Genomic DNA, 17565 nt, shown 5'->3' on the forward strand with positions numbered 1-17565 from the left:
AGTCATGCCTGTGCAATCCTTCACAGGTTGTGCCTCTACCCATCAAGTCAAATACTTAGTTGCAGTGATAATATACCCTGCTCTCGTCTTTTTTCCTTGGGGCTGAATGGGTCCCACAAAATCTATCGCCCATTTCTCGAAAGGTTGCAAAGTCAGGGTTCAGAGGTGGCTCATCTCTCCGCGATGGTCTGCCAGTCCTTTGACACACATCACATGCCTTGCAGTAAGATTTTAAATCTTGATGGAGGGTTGGCCACCACAACCCTGCACGTACAATCGTTTGCATGATCGCCCTTCCTACATAATGTCCTCCCGCTGTGCCCCCGTGAGCATCCACCAGGATACTGCTCCTTCCAAACTCCAGTACATATCGTCGTAATACTTCATCAGATCCAATTTTGTATAGATGTCTGGCAATGATAGAAAAGTCTGTCGCGCTCACCACTAACTCCTTCTTCTGCTGGACAGTGTAGCCTTTCGGGGCAGTTCCTGTCGTTAGGAAGTGTATGATGTCTTCAAAGTGACCATCTGCGACGTGCACTGCAAATAGCCATGCGTCAGGCAATCCCTCCTCCAAATTAGTGGGCTCTTCCCCCATTTCGATGTGCGACAGATGATTTGGTCCAGCATTCAGTCGTCCAGGCTTCACAATAACCTCAAAATCATACTCCTAGAACAATAACAACCACCTACAAATTCTCCCCCCCAACATAGGCTTATTGACCAAGTATTTCAACGCAGAATGATCTGTATACATCTTAAAATTTCCACCCAACAAATGGTGTCTAAACTTTTGGAGCGCGTATACCATGGCTAACCCTTTGCGCTCAGTGGTGGAATAGTTCTTCTCAGCCTTGGATAACCTCTTGCTTGCAAATTCTATAGGATGGTCCAATTCTCCTCTGCTAGCCTGTGTTAGTACTCCTCCCAGTGCTATACATGATGCGTCTACATGTACATGAAACTCCTTCTTCCAATCCAGGAAGACTAAAATCTGTGCGGTGACAATTTTTCCTTTTAATACATCTAATCTTTTCTGACAATCCTCATTCCAACAAAATGTGACATCCTTTTTCAACAACTTCTCCATAGGCGCAGTGATCTGGGCATAGCCCTTGATAAACTTCCTGTAATACTTAGTATTTCCTAAGGTTGCACGTAGCTGTTTCACACTCCTCGGCGCCTCCAAGTTAAGTATCACTGTGATCTTCATGGATCTACCATTAGTCCTTATCTATAAACCACATGACCCAGCAGAGTCCAAAAAGGATCATAAAAAATAAGCATTTCTTCAGATTGAGCGCAATCTAGTACCTTCGATAAGTATCTAGCATCAGGCGCAAACTTTCCACATGGCATTTTACCAACCCAAACACAGTCCAATCGTCAAAGTACACCTCCAGAAACTTATGAGTGAATTCTTTGAATGCAATAATGACTATGCACAAAAAAATCACAGACACATTCTTCAATCTGAAAGGCATTACAGTGTACTAAAAGCATCCCCACTCAGTCGCTAAGGTCATCTTGCTTCTATCCTCAGGTGCGATTTCGATCTGATGGTACCCAGAGAACCCATCAGTGAAGGAGTACACTTCTTGTCCACCTACATTATCCAATACCTCATCAACGAACGAAGTCGGGAAGGGATCATGTACGCAAGAGTCATTCAACTTCCTGAGATCTACACATATCCTTATTTCATCCTTTTGCTTCTTTTCCTGTACCACCATTGGTCTTACCCAATCAGATTCTTCTATGGGCTTAATGATGTCTGTCGCAATCATCATGTCTAGCTCTAAGTTGACCTTCTCCTTATACTTCAGATTGAGATGGTAAGGTCTTTGTTTAACCAGCTTTGTGTCAGGTTTTAACGTGATCTTCATAACGCCCAGGTATCCTATTATCCCCTTTAACTCCATGAACTTGGTAGGGAAAAAATCCTGGTATTTGTGGAGAAATTTGGTGACCTTCTCTACTATCGCGTCATCATAGTAATCTCAAATCTTCACGAATTTGGGCTTCACCTCCATAATAATATTTACATGTTTTGTTTTCAGTGACGCAATTATATCAGGATTCTCAATCTGCGGCCCCTCGACCTCATGGCGACACTCGGTTTTACGGATATTAATATTTCGTGGATCCTCATCTTCTTCTTCAGCAGTCACAATATAGAATTCCAGTGCGTGGCTCAGCTGAGTAGTCCAATCGGGTTGAATCAGATCCAAAGGATCCTGTGGTATCCTAGAGATTGCTACTTTGACTTCTTGTAGCGCTTTGTGAATATAGTCAAACTCGTCTTCGAAGTTGAACGTAATTATGAATCCTTCACGTAGAATACCCCATTCACCTATACCATGGAGGAGCTCTGATTCCATGTACCAATTCATCGGGATGTCATCCAAGGTGTGACAAAACAAGTGCACCCATTCAGGTTGGGGTTTGCTCCATAAGCCTTAGCCCATTTTTCCAAGTGTGTGCACGGATCATCCTTCCCATCATATTTGTCTATCACTCGTACCTTCGGCTTCCCAAAGCATGTTCGCATCATCCTCCTACACTCGCACCAATCGTCAAAGCTACCCTTGTGCATACCCCACCATCTCGCAGGCGTAGCGCGTAGTGCCCAGTCCAAATCATGGAAGTGTTGCTTCTTTGGTACTTCCCTCTTAAATACATCCAAAAATACATCTACATCATACAAGCCATCATAAGTGGGTATATTTCTTATCTCTAACAATACACAGTGCAATGACTGGGTCATCATGTTACAGCCCAGCATGGTTACTTCATGTAGCTGATTCTGTCAGCGCTCTAATTCTTCATTAAAGTCTAAGGCATAGGAACTCTCGCTATCCCATGTAATCTGTCCATCTGCTATTGGATTCACCCAATCTTGGTCTTGCGTTGTTATTTTATATATGTAGTCCAAATCGTCATCACTTTCGTAATCACATACTAGTTCAGTATAGCGAGATCCTTTAGTAAGATTTAGGGGTACTATTACACAAAGAGATTTCTTTTCAAATATCATCTTTCACTTCTTTAGGTTGATTACCCCATTCATGTCAGTAGCCCAATTAATGCCAAGGAGCGTAGGGTAGTGGTAGTTTTCATCCACAATTTCTATCACTTCAAAGTCAGCCAATGTGCTCGTGCCTTCAATATCTACAATTACTCCTTGTAGCCATCCCATGGGGATGATATTCCGCTAATTTTCCATCCTTAACTAAATTGAAGACCACTATAGCGCGGGTCTTCCCATCCGCTCCCAAGTCTACTTTGGTAAAACGTTCGCATCTGACCCCATATCCAGAATAACCTTATCCATTTGATATTCTCCTATTTGTGCAGTCAGTCTCATCTCTCATCCTGTCTTGCTTTATCCTTGCAAATATTCCATACAACATGCAGTTCACCTAGAGTGTTTCCAGCGCATCTATTTATAAGCTCTTGTAACCCCTTCATAACCTTGCTATTGCATAGCAGCTTCATGCAGGTCTCTAGAAAGGTCGAAAGCATAGAAGGGTCCATTTCTTGATCAGGCTTATCCCTGCTCCCTGAGGTAGAGGCCTCGGCGAAGCTCTTCTTTTCTTCCATGAACGTTTCGCGTGCGCACTCCAAATCAAATTTAGTCTCCTTTGCTAAAGCTTTGTGAACCGATGCACTACCTTTGAGTCGTTTCCCCTTATCATCACTCGTTTCAATTCCACTTCGGAGCACTATATTCACATTCAGACCCTCTTCGCGAGGCTCAGCCCTCATCATCTGCAGGTTTTGATTCGGCTAAGGTGGTAGCACCCCTTTGTCATGTATCCTCAATATCAGCATAGGACAGTCCTTTGTTTGATGATCAAACCAAGTACAATATTTGCATGATGGACACGTTGGGTTAGTGCATTCATGGGCATAGTGTCCTGGTCCTCCACAATTACAACAGATCAGTTGTCCCCAACCTCTACCAGGTCCTCCTCCGCCTCGGCCTCGCTCACGCCCCTGAAAGCTTGTTTGCGCCATCCCAACGCTTTGGTCAAGAGGTCGCATTTCTCCCTGGACTCTATAGGCAGGTGTTCTGTCCATCATCAATTCATAACTTTGGCAATTGCGCTCATCATGCCCTACCAACCTGCAAAAGTTGCAAAACAGTTGTTGTGGTGTTTGTATAAACTTCTGCAGCAAATGGAAATTATCAATTGTATGTGTCCCTCCTACTTGACATATAGCGCACCACAACACAGGCCCCACACTCAGTCCTGCTTGGGATTTTGGCCTCAAAGGCATCGATCCTCCTCCTGCAGTATAGTTCGCAAAGACTGAGTAGTGGTTTTTGTCATGCCCCTGACCTTTACATTTAGGCACCATATTTCTTCATGCGCCTCCAATCGAACTGTTCTGTCATGCTTCAAACATTGCATTTCAAGGAAAATATTTTGCAACTACGCATGGATCTGTTGAACCCTTAGATTTGGATCTTGCATCAGCGTTTCATGTAGTCTTACAACAATCTCCAAGGCCTCTACCTCAATCATAATCTTCTGTTGTGATAGTGCAACCCTTAGGTGCGGCAGGATTGAAGCCATAAACCACTCATGGTTTTGTCCATATGTTAAGTTCATATTGACTTCACAGATTTTACACTTCAATCTCTGATTCAATTCCCAAGGTGTCTCACCTAGTTTCATCATGATTTCCTTGAAACCCACAATCGACTATGCCTCGGATTTAGGCCTACTGAACTCTTTATTTAGCGCGGTCTAGATCTCTACCAACCAATGTTTCCTTCTGTTAGAGAATTGTATATTACAGAGCAATGGAACACATAAAATATTGCAGAAATATAAACACAGAAAATGTATAAAACAAGAGAGACACATATTTACGTGGTTCACCCAGTTTGGGCTACGTCCATGGAGAAACAGCCAGTCCTTCTTTTATATTATCCATCAAACTGAAGAGATACAACCTACAGCAAATCCGCTGTAATTCCCTCTTCACTCTCAATCTCCTCTCTCTTCCTCACTCAGAATATAGATATCCATAGACGCAATACAATTCCCTCATATGTAGTGAGGGGTTGCCTTCTAGGGAAAAAAACCCTAAATTAAACATAACTTCCACCGTCAGATCTCCACCTAATGAAAGGCCCAGATTGACTACAAAATTACAAAATTTTACACAGAAATTTTACATCTATTCTTAGCTTCAGGGGCACTACCCCTGATCCCCCCGCTAGGGGGGACCTCCCAAAGGTCGTAGTCGTCCCCCCCTAGACCCCCCCTGCAGCGAATATTTTACGGGTGGCTCTTCCGCCCCATTACGAAATGGGGTCCAATGCGGCGATACCTTTGAATACAGAAGATAATCAAGCTCCACACCCAACACCTTCTTCATGTGATCATTTGTGACACCCTGAGCTTCCCATATAGCTTTCATGATGAACCGAAACTGGTCTGGGTCCTCATTTCCCAAGCCCTTAAACAAAGGCAACTTCACCGAATTTTCCATGTTGAATCCACTTGGAGGTGGTGGTGGTATGGGTGAAGTCCTAAGTGACAGTGGTGAAGTTGGAGGTGGTGTAGGTGGAGGTCACAATCGCGGGAATCCCTGTCTTATTAACTTCACTTCACTTCACGGATAAGCCTACGCTACTCCCTCTTCGACACCCAACGGTAGTGAAATTAGTGGGCTATATTCAAGACCCTTTCTTCCTTCGTTTCTATAAGTCTTTCCACTTCACATAGCTCCAGACATCAAGGTAGCTGCATAACCCGTTTTTCGCACAATAACATCTTAATCTAGGTATTTAAAGACTTCAAGTACTTACCTTGCGGACCTTTGAAAAGACGTCGCTCCACCTCGCTGTAACTAATTGAGGTATCAACCCCAAATTCAATCACAAATCCTCCTATGATGCGATCGAGCCAATGATCGACAGCATGAGTGATCTTATCCTCATAGGCTTCCAGTCTGTACTAACTTCGGGGTCTAGACAATAGGACCGTTAAGTCTCCACCTTCCTTGGCTATCCGCTAGCTTCACAATCCACTCGTATAACTCAACTGGAAAGGAACATAAAAACATCTCATGGATTTCTATATATAGGTACTTGTCTAGCCACTATTCCTTTGTCAGCTGTAGATTTCTGTTCTCCTGCACTGTGAATTCGTGGATCTTCCTATCCAACTAGTCTTCAACCTTTTTCTTAGTTGGATTCTAGAGATTTGACATCACACATCTCTTATGCAGATTTCGATCCCGGAAAAGGAACCATTTTTTGGCTTTGTGGGGCCCAACCCAGGTTCAGCGTTAGTTAGCCAAACAAATCCCTACACTATTGGCCCTTTCGGCATTAGCCCGCGAAGCGCGGACTGAAGTCTCATGCATAGCAGTATGGGGGGATGATGGAAACAAGTTTGCGCACCCTGAGATGGTCATGATGTTGGTTTTTACCCTCAGGCACTACCTTCACGCAGATCACTAAGCCTTAGGGCTCTGTCAGTCTACCCCTTTATTCCACCTTCAGTACCTCCGCGAAAGTGTACAATTGACCTTCGTGTAGCCTTAACCTGTGATCCAAGTACTTTTGTGTAGCTATGACAACATACTGTATAGGTTCCAAGGTTATCACAAATGTTCTACTTATCTTACTAATCAATCACAGTTAGCACTACGTAAACTGATATTCTTACTTGCGTTCAATTAACCAATATAATCACATGTATTCACGCATCACATAATCATTGTAAATTAAACCCAAAATGAAATATAAGCAGATGCATTAACAAGAACTAAATACACTGTAATTGCGGAATACTTCTCTTTATTGATATATTTAAGTTAATACAGACTCCATCTACCCTGCGCACTCAGTTGCAGGGATCTGTGCACTTAGCTGCAGACTTCCACCCTAGGGCTTTGCGCACTCAATTATAGAGCCTCTACCTACGCTAAGACCCGAGAACACTTAGACTCCAATGCTTAACTCCTCGCTTCATTCTTCATTATCCCTCTAGATCTTACTTAGCTCCTTTTTTATCCAATCCCATGGTCCGCGAACCATGGGTGGATCTATACAACCGACTTTACACTTTACAAAATAAGGGCAGACAACCCTTTATGACTCTTGACACCTTCGCGTTCCGCGACCAAAAAATGCGGAGACTTTACAACTTCATTACGAAATTGTCCCAAAACATGGGCTTTTAGCCCCAAAACTGTCCTTGGGGGAACCCACTCCCAACAGCAAGACCAAATTTTGATACATCTGCATCCATCCTTTCATCAATGAGTATATTGATAGACTTTATATCACAGTGGACAATTCTAGGGTCACAGTGATGATGCAAGTAATTCACGCCTCAGCCTGCTCCAAGTGTTATCTTTAGTCAGGTCATCCAGTTTAAATGTGGAGTAGGTTGTTTACAGCGTGAAAAAAATCAGAAACCTTATAAGTAGGCATACATCATGGTTGCAAACTATGGCATCAATAAAAATATTCATCTAATTTTCAAAGTACTAACCATGGAGAAATTCATCTAAGCTTCCCATGAGTAAGAGATCATAGATAAGCATTTTAGTTTATGGAGATTTACAATAACCCTACAAATTAACAATATTCCTGTGTTTAATTCTTCCCAAAATCTCCAACTCCCTCTCAAATATCTGATTGGATGCTACATCACACTTCTTAATTTTCTTCACCACAAATAAGTTGTTATTGTCCATCACCAATGCGTACATATCAATGATGTCAATGTCATCAAGCATCTTTATATTTTTTATAATATCCTCTGTTGTGTATGGAAAATACCCATGGAATGTAACAAGTTGTGTTTTGAAAGAGGAATTTTCATCTATCACAATCTAGTGTTTGGAAAACTTCCAGAGACGTAAACAATTGGTGAATATCACTCCTTATAGCTTTCCACAAGATGTCAATGTCATCAAGCATCTTTATATTTTTTATAATATCCTCTGTTGTGTATGGAAAATACCCATGGAATGTAACAATTTGTTTTTTGAAAGAGGAATTTTCATCTATCACAATCTAGTGTTTGGAAAAATTCCAGAGACGTAAACAATTGGTGAATATCACTCCTTACAGCTTTCCACAAGATGTCAGTGTCATCAAGCATCTTTATCTTTTTTATAAGATCCTCTGTTGTGTATGGAAAATACCCATGGAATGTAACAAGTTTTGTTTTGAAAGAGGAATTTTCATCTATCATAATATAGTGTTTGGAAAACTTCCAAAGACGTAAACAATTGGTGAATATCACTCCTTACAGCTTTCCACAAGAACATAAGGAGAACAGAAAGATTCACTCCCATTGTAACCATTGCTTCAATAAGGAGTCCATTTGAGTACCGTGGCAATTTCCTAGCATGCTCTACTAAATTCTAATGGGTTCCATATAATATGTTTTAAAGTTTATTTATAAACAGATACCAGAAATTTTAGAGAGTCGCCACCAAACTCTGTGACTCTCTTTCGTATAATGTAATTTAGAGGCTGCAAGAAATATTTAAATATAAGTTTGATGCTCAAGGTTTGAATGATTCATTCGCTGAGGTTGAAATTAAGTGTTTGAGGAAAATATCATGCAACCATCCTTACTTTATTGATGTGCTTTGTGATAGTTCTTGTGGGTTGGTAACGGGTCATCTGTGATTAATGAAATGTCACCAAATAAACAAACATAAAATGGTACTATAATTTTATTTTATTTCTCATTTTTATTTTTTACTGATGATCTACTCTTTTTTGTACTTTAAATATGATTTTCAGATATTCAGATTCTATTTGGGAAAGGTCAGGGTGTCGAACTCCATACTTATTATCCAAACACACACCAACTACATTTGAATGTAGAAGAAGGAAAACAAAGAATTGCCATTGAAACTAGATATACCTCTAGAAATGTATAACTACTGGCACCTTACCACGAGACCACAACCCCAACCCACACATAAACTTTAATTGAACAACAATAATACTCTCAAATGATTCATTTGTAGGGACCGAAGTTTAAATCCCAAAAGGATTTATTACAAGAATGGTGCATGAAGGGCTTCAATAGTTTTTAGTTAGGGTTTTCACCTCCCCACCTTGAGGCTTTTGCTCACTAGCGTGAAAATTTACTTCTAAATTCCCTACCATAGAAGACTATGTTTCTCTAAAACCCATCAAGATGGGAGGATGCCAGACTAATGTTGCCAAGTTTCAAATTATTGGACTAGGTATTTGCATCTTCTCTCTTGTCAGAAAGATTTTCATGGCCCTAAAATAAGGATTAGAAGGATATTATCCCCTTGTTAGAAATCAAAGGCCCACTTCCCTAGCAGTAAATTGAAAGGAAAAATCTTTGAATCAAGACAAGACCTTTTAGTACTAAGCCTTGTCAAGAAGGTAAGTAAGGGATGTATGTATTAAGTAGACTCTCTTTGATTGCAGATGAAAAAATAATAACACAGAAAACAAAGAATCAAAAACAAAATGATGCAACATGCCAGAAATGCAGACAACCAATTGAGAAGATACCATGCTATACCACAAGTTCCTTCTCTTCTGATACACATCTTATCTTTGTTGCAAACTGCAAAATTGTGATATCATAGTCTTGTTATTCATAGGAATCAACATAAAGGAGCACATACAGAAGGTTGACGCCTCCTAACTAGTTGATTTTATCTCATAATATGTGCAGTGAAAGCATTATATATAATACTAAGGGGCCTACTCTTCATGAATTCCTTAAGGCGGAAGCACTAAAGCGCTATTTGTTTTCATCTTCTTTGTTGACACAAGGACCTTTTCTTCAACTACCTCAATGGTTTTCTTTGATGTGATCTACGATTCCCATCTGAATAGCCTCCACTAAGTTGTTGGTCTCTCCAAGCATCCCTCCCAATATATCCTCAAAACAACAAATAAAATGGAGAAAGAAGAAGAAATTTGGGCAATTAGCTAGCCATTCCATATGTTGTTGATGCCACAACAAATTGTATGTTAAGAGGAAATAGGAACCTTATTTGTGTGTAGTTTCCTAGCTCACTGAGGCCCATGATAGACATACCTTCTTTTTTCAAGGCTAGGAAACTCAAGTTTTATAAATATATTAGTCCATATCCCATTTGTCCCAACATTAGCCTTCAAAGATGTTTAAATTAAAAAACATTGCAACTATGTTCACATGAAGTCCTTTTGGTCTGCTCAAAATTGCTATTTTGAATGAGAACACTACCCCTGTTTTATATTCAAATATTTCATGATAGATACTCTCAATGGAGAAACATAATTTTCCAGGTAATTGAGAGGTTGTACCTATAAACGGGGATAAACAATACCATGATAGAAAGACTATATCCTTTTTTTATCTCAGGGCTGAAACATTGACTTGTGCATATTAGATGCCAATATTTGGCTAATTAATTAATAATATATTTTTGGTCAATTAACTAAACATACACATTGACAATAGTATTATTTTTAGTTTGGATAATTAATTAACAATATATTTTTGGCCAATTAAGGAAAAATGCACATTGAAAATAGTATTATTTTAGTTTGGGTTATGTCAAATGAATTTAATTTTCATTTTGATTTTTTATTTTAATGTGTAAATCATTGCTCAGACTTCATCAGTACTTATCAAGCACTCGGTGCCCAAACTAAAATAATACTATTTTTAGTTAATTGGCCAAAAATATACTTCATGTGAACATCGCTGCAATGTTTTTTAATTTAAACATTTCTAAAGTGTCTTTTGTGAAGATCCAAGGGATGTTGTATGTGATTAGTTGAACGAATTTCCACAAAGATAAAGCCAAAAGTGCATTTTGTATTCATTTGTTAATAGAATATAATATTGTCACATCCCAAGTTTGTTTTCTTGTCATGACATCCATGATTTTTAGGGATAATATTATGAAATACAAGTTTTAGCTAGTATAGTTATTTGAGAAGATCCCCTATATGTATGAAGGTTATAGGAAAAAGTACCAAGAATCTCTAGAGTATTTCTTTTGGAAGGTTTTAATTCTAAACTTAGAAAATCCTTTAATTATTGAATTTCAATTTAAACGAGCAAGTGTTTTATATGTTTATATGTATCATAGTTATTGTGAATATCTACACTTTTAATTGAAAATAAATAACGGTTACAAGATTTCAAAGTAATGTAGTGTTTAATCTCTATAGCACCTAAGTAGCTTGAGTAATTGTTTTATCTTTAGAGCAAACATTATCATGTTTGGTCTAATTTAATAGGTCATTAGTGGAGGATTCTTTAAATTATAAAATTAGGCAAGTATAATCCATTTATGAAAACTATAATTTGTGAGGAAGGAAATTTGTCCATAATACGAGATGAGGTGGTGGAGCAATATTAACCATATATTATCCCACTTCAATTTGGTTATGGAGTGCTCCACTTGTTGCAATATTTAATCATTTGTAGTGAATCATCTAATAATGTTGGCTTATATGTACATTTTCTTACCTCCACTCCACTTATGTTGTTGTAATGGGTCTCTTCAGTGTCATTTGAGCTAATGTTGGGAAAAATGGGCTATGGTCTAATATATTTATAAAATTTGAGTTTCCTAGCCTTGAGAATAGAAGGTATGTCTATCATCGGCCTATGTGGGTTGGGAAACTTTCCACAAATAAGGTTCCCCTTTCCTATTCACATATTGTTTGTTGTGGCATGAGCAACATATGGAATTGCTAGCTAATCGCTGAAATTGCTTTTTCTTTCTCCATTTTTTGTTGTTGTTTCCAGGATAGATTGGGAGTGAGGCTAGGAGAGACCAATAGCATATTGGAGGTTATTCAAAACAGAATCGTATATCACATCAAAGAAAACCATTGAGGTAAATATAGAAAGATTCCTTGTGTTAACAAAGCAAATGAAAACAAATAGCACTTTAGTGCTTCCGCCTTAAGGAAGTCATGAAGAGAAGGCCCCTTAGTATTATATATAGTGCTTCCGCTGCGCAAAATTATGAGCTAAAATTAGCTAGTTAGGATAGGTCAACCTTCTATATGTGCTCCTTTCTGATAATTCCTATGAATAACAAGACTATGGCATCAAAATTTTGTAGTTTGCAAGAGAGATAATATGTGTATCAGAAGATAAGGAACTTGTGGGGTAGCATGGTATTTGCTCAATTAGTTGTCTGCATTTCTGGCATGCTCCATTTTTTTGTTGACTCTTTGTTTTTTGTGTTATTTTTTTTTCATCTGCAATCAAAGAGAGTCTAATTCATACATACAACCCTTACCTTCCTTATTGACAAGGCTTGGTAGTGAAAGGTCTTGTCTTGATTCAGGGATTTTTCCTTTTCAATTTACTACTAGGGAAGTGGGCCTTTGATTTCAAACAAGGGGATAATATCCTTCCGGTCCTTATTTTAGGACCATGACAATCTTTATGACAAGAGAGAAGATTCCAATACCTAGTACAATAAGTTTAAACTCGACAACATCAATCTGACATCCTCCAATCTTGATGGGTTTTAGAGAAACATAGTCTTCTATGGTAGGGAATTTATTCACACTAGTGAGAAAAAGCCTCATGGTGGGGAGGTGAAAATCCTAACTAAAACCTATTGAAGCCTTGCATGCACCATTCTTGTAATAAATCCTTTTTGGATTTAAACTTTGGGCCCTACAAATGAATCATTTGAGATTATTACCATTGTCCAATTAAATTTTATGTGTGGGTTGGGGTTGTCATCTCGTGGTAAGCTGCCAGTAGTTCCCTACAATTGGCTCCAATTCGATTATCAGCTAGCCCAGTTCAATTCATGGTGTAGTTCCTTTCTCATTGCATATCATTTTGGGAATAATTTCCAAGAGTTACGTAAGTACTCTGACCAAAATGGGATGGTTCTAGGTAATAATTAGAGAAAGAGAGTGATACCATCGTAATTAGAAAAGTAAAATGATAACATCTTAAGATTAAGGTAGTAGTTATCCATTTCTGGAGGAATATCTGGTTTCAATGGAAATTGTTTGTTTTTCTTCATTCAAATGTAGTTGGTGTGTGTATGGGTAATCATAATGGAGTTCAACACCTTGAGCTTTCCCAAATAGAATCTGAATCTTTGAAAATCATAATTAAAGTAACAAAAAGTGTAGATCACTAGCACAAAATCAAAACAAAAAATAAAATGATTGTCCCATTGTGTGTTTGTTTATTTGGCGACGTTTCATTAATCACACATGACCTATTACCAGCCCACAGGTCCTATCACAAACCAATTTGATAAAGTAAGGATTTTCGCGTGATATTTTCCTCAAACACTTAATTTCAGCCTCGGTGAATGACTCGTTCAAACCCTGAGCATCAAACTTATGTTTAAATATATCTCTTTGCAACCTCTCAAGTCCATTGGGCGAAAGAGAGTTACAGAGTTTGGTGGTGACTCTCTAAAATTTATGGTATCTGTATATAAATAAAATTTAAAACTGACTATCTGGAACCCATTGGACTTCAGCAAAACATGCTAGGACATTGGCATGGTACTTGAATGGACTCCTTATTGGATCAATGGTTACAATGGGAGTGGTTATTTCTGTGCTCCTTATGTTCTTGTGAATTTGTTTTTTATCTAAGAAAGGAGTCAAAGAGGAAAAGGAATTTAGAAAGATGGAGCAACTTCCAAGATCCAAACATGTATACACTTTGCAAATTTGAAGTGATATATATATATATATATATATATATATATATATATATATATATCTATATATATATATATATATATATATAATTGTTCTCTTTGATCATCCTTAATGTTGTAGGAAAGCTGTAAGGAGTGATATTCACCAATCGTTTACTTCTCTGGCAATTTTCCAAACACTATATTGTGATAGATGAAAATTCCTCTTTCAAAACATAAATTGTTACATTCCATGGATATTTTCCATACACAACCGAGGATATTATAAATATGCTTGATGACATTGACATCATTGGTATGTACACGCTGGTGATGGACAATAACAACTTATTTGCAGTGAACAAAATTGAGAAGTGTGATGTAGCATCCAATCAGATATTTGAGAGGGATTTGGGGACCATTAAACCACAATTCATTTGTTATATGCCCTAATGAAGTCAACCATAAAAATGCCTCCTTCCCAAGAGATTCCATGACTGAATTCATCCAAAACTGCCCCTAAGAAGACTAGCGCAAGTAGGCCTTTATCAGGGTGCACTACAGTGCAACCCAGTGCAATAATAGCATGCATTGCAATGCACTAGAGCCCTCTTTGGCTTGCACTGGGCGAATTTGAGCGAAACATGCATTGGGGTTTGCAATATTCTTATCCATAGGATGCTTCTTGAAGTTTCCCAAGGTTATCCACTCCTTTGGGCTCGAAATTGGATGAGGGAGGAAGTTAAGGAACATCAATCCCTTTATCCCTTCCTCCATGGAACTAAATCCTAAGTTTGGGAGGGCATTCATTGTCACCATTTATGGCATAACTTCCTTCATTCACCTATAAAAAGACCATTTATCTAAGTGATCAGGGGCTGGAAATCATTGAATTATAGGGAGATGTTGTTAGTATGAGATTTGAGTTGGTTTCAAGTATTGTAATTGTTAGTGTCAGTCTTTCCAGCCTTCCTCTAGTGATCAAACACGCTCTTACAAAGTGATTTTAAGGTTTCAAGGTCAAATTTTGTCATTTCAATGAGTCTTCAAGTAAAATTTGATCACTAGGCATTAGGTCTAGGGTTTGATTTTACCCTTGTCAAAGTTGCCCAAATTTCGGTCCATGTCACCATTCAGCTGAGTGTACAATCATTCAGAGAATTGTCATTATCATGTCAAGTCCCACTGGGTCATTTTACACCTTGTTCATGCTTCCATTGCGCCTAGGTAAGGTCATTTCCCTCTCCTAGGGTTTTGAAGGAAACTTCTCTTGGACAGCCAAATCATCGGCAAAACTTGTATCCGGATGTTCATAAACCTTCCCCTATCCTTAAAGTACCTTATCAAACAATTCCCATCACTGAGATCCCCTAAATTCCTCATTTTCGCACAAACCCTAGTTTCTTGCTACAACCTGGCAATTTTCTAGGTTGGGCCTGTGTTTTGCCTTTTTGGACCCCTTTCCCTCACTCAATTTCAGAGATTCCACTTTCCCCTACTTCCTAAGATCTCTCCCTACTTCCCAAAATTTCCTCAAGAATTTAGAAGCTCCCTATCCCCTTCATTTCGCTTCATTTCGACAAATCCCTTGTTCCACACATCGGGGTAGGTTTCACTCAAATGATGTTTCTGAGCAATAAAAGATGAATTTATAAAAACTGAGAGAGGATTTTCTCCACAACATGCCAAGGAAGAAAAACCTCCTTCACTTTTTACACAGGTGTCATGGTTTTATAGAAATGTCAAAAATACAATTTCGTCAGGAAAATTGATGCACCTCTGAAGTGGGCCAAATGACTTTCTTGATGAGTCAAATGATAACTAGACACAAAATTTCTTTCCAATGAGCTATTATGAGCTCAATTTGGAGTTGAGGAAGGCATTCAAAAGTTGATTTTAACAGCACTCTGCCTTGAGGAAGCCTCACTGGGCACATTTTGACCAGTCTTGGGAGATTTGATTTTTTATAGGTCAAACGAACTCCAAATTGAAAAATTCTGATTGAGTTGGAAAGCAGACTCAAATACCTTTCCAACGAGCTATCTTGCGCCTAATTTGGACACCGGTAAGACTTCCAAAATTCACCTGGAAAAGAGCGCGATGCATAGAGGGAGCACGGTGCACTGGGGGAGATTTTCCAGTGTAAAATTTACACTGGCGCGACGCACACAGAGAGCGCGGCGCACAGGGGAAAAAGGGCCTGAAATTGTGCCAAATTGCCTCAAATTTCTTGTGAAGCCCATCAAATTGCAAGTTAGGCTCCATAAACTCACTTGTGCATCAATTTTGATTGAGATATGGTGGTTTATTGCCTATGATTGAATGCAAAAAGTTTCATAAAGCAAACACAAGAAGACATATAAAAAAAACCGTTCTGCTAGGGTTTTTGCTATAGTGTTTTTGCTGCCAAGGTTATTCTTCCTACCCTACCCCTGCTCCTTATTCCCCTATTCCATTATCCCCATAATCATTACCCTAACATTACCAAGATCATACTCCCTTTCCCCTCCTCCTATTGCTCAATAAACACAAACCCTACCTTACAAACCCTAAAACCCTACCTTGCTAAAAACCCAAACCCTACCCTATCAAAATACCCCAAAAACCCCTGTATATCCCTAAACAAAATTCTCCTATAAACCCCTATTCCCATTATATTATCCCCATCCTAATGCTCCCTATTAAATTGTCCCCTTGGTGGCAAATTGTCAAAGCAACTTCTAGCTTCATTTAAATCAAAGGGCAGCCCAAATTCAACTTTTAAAACAACAGTCATGGCATCCGAGGTTTCATCAGAATATGAGGAGGAGACCCACAGTGACACAGCTTCAGGAGAACAGGCCCACAGGAGAAATCAATGAAAATAGGGAGTTTTGGCTTGACAAAGTAAATTTCCATTTAAACAATCTTCTTAAGAAGGCCAAAAGTGATAACAAATTTCAAAGATGCATGGCTACTCATTGCTACACAAGGAATTAGGTCTCCAAAGTCAAAATCAAGCAGTTGAAGAAAATACTCCAGGAAACCCTAATCAGGAAAAAAGAGAAGGTTAAGTTGGATTTTCTTGCTAATGCTCCCCTCAGAGCAATACAGGACAAGGACAAGAAACCTATGCATGATGAGGGGCCATCAGGTGAACAGGAGGCCGATTTCATCCTCATTTAGGATGATGATGCAGATGTGGAGAGGGCCAAATGGATCATCAAGTATTTGGAGCAGAGAAACAAGCAGCCTGAGGACTAGCATGAGATCATGGAGCAACAAAACATCCGTAAAGACCAACAGGCTGCCCAAATAAGCCTAAATGAGAAGACAAAGCCCGATCTTGGTATGAAAGTTTGCCACCTGCTACCGTTTATTGTCTAAAGGATTTTCATTCAATATTCTTTGAGAAGTATAAAGAATCTTATCCATCATTAAATCTAGTTCATGACTGTTGCAAACATGCTTCTACTTTTATTGAAAGCCTTGAAAAATATTATGAAGATGATAATTTCATGGATGATGAGATCATGGAAGCCCTGTATGAAAATCCCTTTCAGCAGCGTAAAGACAATCATGAAAATTTGTAGCATGATCAAGATTGTAGTACGGTGGAAGATGAAAGAATTCTGCATCTTGACAGTCAACATGAATTATATGAAATAGATCAGCAGGTTGAAGAGTTCCATATGGTTGAAGTTGATGAAAGAAAAAGTGTCAGTTCAGATCTGTCAATAGAAGAAGATGGCATGCAAGTAAGTTCAGTTCTAATTTCAGAATGTGATAATGTCAGGACAGCTATCTCAGTTCCAGATTCAGACTGTGATGACCAAGAATGCCTAGTATGGAATCCTATGAAAGAGAACTCTGCTACTGAAATCATCTGGGATGAAGAAGACAAAGTTTTGGATC

General features: G+C 38.8%; 1 pseudogene; it reads right to left on the reverse strand.

The window, feature by feature from the left end:
• Positions 1-3944: 3944 nt before the first annotated feature.
• The window catches only part of LOC149159558 (LRR receptor-like serine/threonine-protein kinase FEI 1), a 58476-nt pseudogene continuing 44855 nt past the window's right edge, over positions 3945-17565 (reverse strand).

This window comes from Pinus tabuliformis, chromosome 5_2, assembly GCF_031772625.1.
Source record: "Pinus tabuliformis cultivar Carrire ecotype Pingquan chromosome 5_2, CPIR1, whole genome shotgun sequence".
Lineage (NCBI taxonomy): Eukaryota > Viridiplantae > Streptophyta > Pinopsida > Pinales > Pinaceae > Pinus > Pinus tabuliformis.